This window comes from Meles meles, chromosome 16, assembly GCF_922984935.1.
Source record: "Meles meles chromosome 16, mMelMel3.1 paternal haplotype, whole genome shotgun sequence".
Lineage (NCBI taxonomy): Eukaryota > Metazoa > Chordata > Mammalia > Carnivora > Mustelidae > Meles > Meles meles.
This window is the reverse complement of record NC_060081.1, coordinates 18,713,426-18,719,425: the sequence shown is the minus strand read 5'-3', so window position 1 is coordinate 18,719,425 and position 6,000 is coordinate 18,713,426. Positions and strand designations below refer to the sequence as shown.

Genomic DNA, 6,000 nt, shown 5'->3' with positions numbered 1-6,000 from the left:
CTTCTTGTCCACTCAGAGTCTCTCCATTGGTGTTCTCTCTTTCTTAATGGGAGGAAAGAGTGGGAGGAGAAGGAGGAGACAGAAGAGAGGAAAGAGGGGGAAGAAGAAGGCCAAGGAGGAGGAGGGAGAGGAACAAGGGAAGGAGAAGAGGGGGTGGGGGATGGGAGGAGATAGAGGAGCAGGGAGGAACTGGAGGCAGAAAGAGGGAAAGGTGCTTGTGCAGAGGAAAAGGGGTCAACCTCCTTCCCCTGAGATGCCCCTCCCCTGGCTCCCCAGCTACCACTGATCTCTGCTGTGGGAGTCCGTGTTAGGACACTCTGAAAACCCAACTTGGCTGACCTGGCAACACCAAAAGGTAGATGTTGGCTCTCATCACTGAACATTCCTGAGATAATAGGGGTTGGATCAGTTTCTAGCACTTTCTTTGTAGTTCTCTGGAAACCCCTCCCTTGTGCCTGGGCTTCATTCTCAAGCTCACTTCTGTCATCTTAAGAAGGGTTCTCATATCTGCCGTAAGGGTGTGCTTCCCACCATTGTCAATTGGTCTAAATCTGCTTGCTCACATTTTATTTTATTTTTTAAATTTATTTATTTGACAGACAGAGATCACAAGTAGGCAGAGAGGCAGGCAGAGAGAGAGAGAGAGAGGAGGAAGCGGGCTCCCCGCGGAACAGAGAGCCGGTTGTGGGGCTCGAGCCCAGGATCATGACCTGAGACAGAGGCAGAGGCTTAACCCACTGAGCCACCCAGGTGACCCTTGCTCACATTTTAGATAGGTTTTAAAAATATTAGCAAACTACTGCAAGAATGTTGCTTTAAGCCTCAAGACCATTCTGCTTATTCTTTATGTTGTTAAAATCCCTGCCCACGGCTAAAGTAGAACATTTGGTATCTCAATTAAATTTCATTAATCTACCAATTAATCATGGCTGTTTGGCAATTACCCAGAATGGGAAGGTGTTCCGGGACACCCTCTGGAAAGGACCCCACCACCGCGTGAGGAAACCGCCTTGTCGCTGAGTATATACGTTCGCGAACAAACAGCACTGATTCCAGGTAAGACGTGAAGAGCAACACCGAACGGGCTCATCTGGGCTCCACCCTGTGTGGGGAAGGGACCTTGAGGAAGGTGTTGATTTTTTTTCTACACGTTTTCTAAAATGGGTCTAAAAAATTTAAATGTGCTAGGAAAACGTCTGACACATAACAAGTGGCCCCTCTTGCTGTCTGTTGTTATCACAGAGGCACGACACGGGAGTGGGGTGGAAACGATCATCCCAGGACGCAGCTGGCGGGGAGGTGAGCTTCCGTGAGCGGTGGTAAAGGTCAGAAGGATGGGGAGTGGGGCCATGAGAAGGGGGAAATGCACATGCAGATGCTGTCACGTTCAAGAGAAGAAGGAGAGGGAGTGGAAGGGTAGTAGCTACAGAGCACATGCAAACACAAGTTTGAGCAGCATCTTCTCAAGTCGGTGGGTGGCCCTCCAGATGGGCACAGTCCAAGGGGTTCTTGCAAAGGGCAGTGGGAACAAGGCTTATGCAGGAACCTAAAGGCCAACATGGGAGGTTTGCTCATGCTGCAGATTTTTGAGCTGCACTGTGAAAACCTGGACCCCGTGTCCTGCGGAGAACACGAATTAGAATGTGGGGCATAGGAGGGGCCAAAGGAGAGAGAGAAAATAGACAGCAGGCCAGTATCATCTCTCCTTGCTGCCTCTGGTGGAAGCCAGAGGCTCTGGCTACAGCCCTCCCCTCCTCTCCTGCCTGCAACTGTCTGATCATCACCCCAAGCCCAGGGGTGATCAATGGGTCTCCCACTTCCAGGACACTGACAAGAGAGCCTGGCTGTGTTCCCAGGGCCTGTGGCAAGTGAACAGGCATATCATGAAGGGGCCCTGGGGCTGAAAGATAAAAGGAACTGAAAGGTCCTCCAAGCTCTTGCCTGTGGCTATCATCACAAGAAGGATCGGGAGGCTGGCAGCCAAGGGAGAGGGTATGAGTCCCCAGTCCTGGCCTTGACCCATCGGCTGATGGGACCCCTGCTGGGCTGGACATGCTGGTAAGCCTTGTCTAGGTCTAACACAAAGTCACATGGGGAGAGAAACACAGGATCGTGAAGCATTCGATGCGAGTGTGCGGTGAAGTGTGTTGGTATTTCGTAAGGGTTTGGCACGTTTTCGGAATGATTCTGGCTGTCTGCCCAGCTCTGAATTTCCTGTTCATAGCTCCCCGCATGTGTCACTGCTGAGGATTAAAGCCCCCATAGGCTCTGACACACACGTCACTCAGAGTCTCCTTTCAGCTGTAGCAAAACTGGGTCGCCTGACAAGACGTGAGGGACACTCTCGTGCTGTGCAGACCAGATCCAAAGCTCTTTGGAAAAAGAAAAGAGGAATTAGCAAGTCTTTCCAGGGCTGTGTTCAGAATGCACTTTTGCTTTTAAGAACCAACGTCAACTCAGCTGACTTAATTGGGGGAAGAAACTGCTGTGGGCTTACCCTCCAAGTCACCGCCTCCTGCGAGGCCAGCCATCTCCAAATGTCCCCAAGATGAAGAAAGGAGATGGTAAGATGATTAATTGCACTTCTGGTTTTTGTTCCCCTATTTCCTCCTCGTTTTCTTTTTGCTTACTTCTACACCGATGAAAGATTTAGGAGGGACAAATGGACTTTGATGAAACTGATCGTGTTATGCTGTTTGTTGAAAACAGGATTTTAAGAATTTCTTGGAATTATGTGGCTCTGTAGGAATATTTAACCTTAAGATGTGTCTGGGAGTCATATTAAAAGATCGACTATAATAATGTATGTTTTACTCTATGGAAGATTAACTATGAAAGATATGGGAAATATATTTTATAACTATATACTACATATGAGCCATAAATAGTGACATGACGTTTGGTAAGTCGTGAGGTTTAAGTGAAGGGTATTATAAATAAGAATCTTTTTTTTTTTTAAAGATTTTTATTTATTTGACAGACAGAGATCACAAATAGGCAGAGAGGCAGGCAGAGAGAGAGAGGGAAGCAGGCTCCCCACGGAGCAGAGAGCCTGATGCGGGGCTCGATCCCAGGACCCTGGGATCATGACCTGAGCTGAAGGCAGAGGCTTTAACCCACTGAGCCACCCAGGCGCCCCATAAATAAGAATCTTTTAAAAATGTTGCTGATGTTTGAATTAGAATGTTAGAATGCAAATTGATCCATTTGCACTAAGCTTTCTCTTGTTGAGAGGGGCACAATCTGGCCCGATGTTTGACTGAAGGCATTGCCTTACTATTAACAGACATGCATTGGTTGCATTTAAAGTTATAACGTGTTGTACTAGCAAGGCTTGTATGTGCTTCTTCCACTGAAGGCTTAAAATGTCATTTTAAAAGCACAGCATTTTTTTTTCCCTGAGGCTTTCCAGATACTACTCCCAGAGCTGTAAGGAGAACTCTGAAGAGATGATTGTCCGGTATTTCTTTATTGGACATGCCTGACTTCCATAATCCTACGGAAGTAGCATTTCTGTGGGAAAGAACAAGAAAATGGGAGAGAATCTGGAATAGTAAATATAGGAAATGAGAACACAAAAAGGAAAGCAAAATGAGCTTTACTGTTCCGTTCAATTCAATTCAATTGACAACTCCTTACTTTTATGCAAAACGCTCATTGGCGCTGTGGTGAAGAGGGCGCGGCTAGCTGAGTTAGGGAAGGATGTTTTCAGATGGTGCAGCTGGTCTGTGAATCCCGCTAGTCACCTACGGGCCTCTGGGGACCACCGCTTGTGCTGGAGGCCGAGGGAAGGGTTGTGCGCTCTGGAAATGTGTGGATCTCTTGGGGAAAGGAAGTAGATAAGGCTGCCCACAAGGAGCAGGGAGCACTTCTTGAGATGAATTTAATCTTCTTAATTCTGGTGATGAATTTAAAGAGATGCTTATTGTCTTTCTCAAGTCAGCAGATGGCTGCTCATCTTCTTTTCCCTAACACCTTCTGGGCACATGCCTGCTCGCTTACTTAGGAGAAAACCTTGCCGCACATGCTGGAGGAATGGCTGAAATTCACTTCCAAAACATCCCTTGCGAAACTGACAGGATTAGCATATCCTCACTGTCAGAAATAAAATAAAGGACATATAGATCAATAAATAAGATGGAAGATAAAAACCTATCATGGTGGGAGAAATGCCAAGTTCTTTCTACAAAAGTTGTTTGATCACATTATACAGACAATTTATTAAGTCACGTTGGTAGATATTGGCCTGTTTTGTTTTCTATTATCAACATTACAGAACTAACGTACTTAAAATGAAAACGTTGTGTCTCTTCTTATTCCCTTGGACTAGGTTCCCAGAGGGAATAGCGTCAAAGGGCATGAGCATTTCTGAAGCTCTTGATCCCTGCCACTAAACTTAATCTAGGAAAGTGCTATTAATTTACACTCCCTCCAGCACTGCATGAATACCATTTTACCACACTTTTCACCAACACTGGGTTTTGACTTTTTTTTAAAATAAATGTGCTAATGTGATAACTGGCAAAGCCTATTTTGTTGTCTTGATTTGCTTTAAGGGAACCCTTTGTAGAGCTTTTCCACTTCCTATTCTGCCCCCTTTGGGTTCAGATTCTTGTCTTTTTTGGTTGTGCACATCAAAGCAATCATTTCTTACAGTAACTTATGCCAACCTAATTTCTGGGGACTTTGACCTCATTTGATGTCACTCAGCAGGCCTGCTGAGAGCGTGGGGGAATCAGATGCTTTTGCTCTTTCTACCATTTGAACAACCCAGGGCAAAACTCAGTCTTTATTAATTTATTTCCTTTTTCCTTTTTGTCTATAAAATTTGAAGTTAAGGATTGACGTTTCATCCCACTACACGATTGTACTGGGAACAGAAATGAGACAGAGGAACGTTCTTTGAACAGAAAAAAAAGTGAAAAATATAAAACGGTACAATTATGATTGCCTGTTCTTATGAAGTTTATTTATATTCTCACCTTATAAAGTATGTCGTGTTTGGAGCACTGCATGCTGAAATTCTGACAATGTGTTCTAATTCTTGACTTAGAAACTGTGTGTGTGTGTGTGTTGCGACATAGTTCTTGGTTCTTGGTGTCAGCCTTTGTATTTGGTATATTCTAGGAGTACATGGAGATATTTTAGATTGAAGATGGTTTCTATTTTGTTGCTTACTTATCTCACTTGCGTGCAGGACAGCACACCATTCTTCTTTATTGCGTTGTCGTTGACCACTTGCTTTGCTCAGTTCCCCTTCTCAAAGGTGGGACCTGTTTTATTTGTTGTACTCTCCTCACGGCCCCGTCCGGGTCTGATACTGAGGGGGGCTCAATGAATGTTTCTTTAATGGGTCCATGAAGGGAGCTGAGAACATTGTTACCTAATTCTTCGTGGAAAGGAATTTCTTAAAAAGGAATCACAGAAGATTTTGAAAATGGAGATTTTCTATGGCAGATTGAGGATTTTATTTAATTTCATTTGGGCTGGTTTCCATTTTTATTGAGTGAACATTTAAAGCTCTTAATGGATATTAAGCAAATGAATACAAGCCAAGGGTAGAACCAGGAAAATGGAGATCATAAACTTTGAGTGTAAGTCTCATGGACTTGGTATGAATATGATACGTGTTACAGTGTTTCACTCTGACCCCCAGCTCAGTGCTATGCTGTTGAATCAGAACCAAACTGATGATTAGCAATGGTGTGAACTTGGTGCCGAATAAATAATAATGATGGCTAATACTTAATAGAGCACTTGACTATATGTGAGGTGTCATTCTAAGTGCCTCATGTGCGAGGTAGTCATTGGTACGATCTTATTTTGCAGATTAAGAAACTGAAGTGCAGAGAAGTGATGTGCCCAAAGTCACACCAGTAGTTGGTGCACAGCTGGGATTCACCATGCAGACTTACTTAGAGTCCACAGGTTGGTGAGGGTAGGTTTGAGTGAACTCTAGAGACAATGGCACATAGGTTTGGGACCACTGATGATGTTTGT

The 6,000-nt window shown here is 44.7% G+C and overlaps 1 protein-coding gene across 2 annotated transcripts in view; it reads left to right on the top strand.

The window, feature by feature from the left end:
* The first annotated feature begins 2,255 nt into the window (after positions 1-2,255).
* IL1R1 (interleukin 1 receptor type 1) overlaps positions 2,256-6,000 on the top strand; it is a 69,997-nt gene continuing 66,252 nt past the window's right edge. For both annotated transcript variants that reach the window (XM_045980820.1, XM_045980819.1), the window contains exon 1: positions 2,256-2,564. The gene's annotated coding sequence lies outside the window, so the exon portion shown is untranslated. The remainder of the gene's footprint in view (positions 2,565-6,000) is intronic.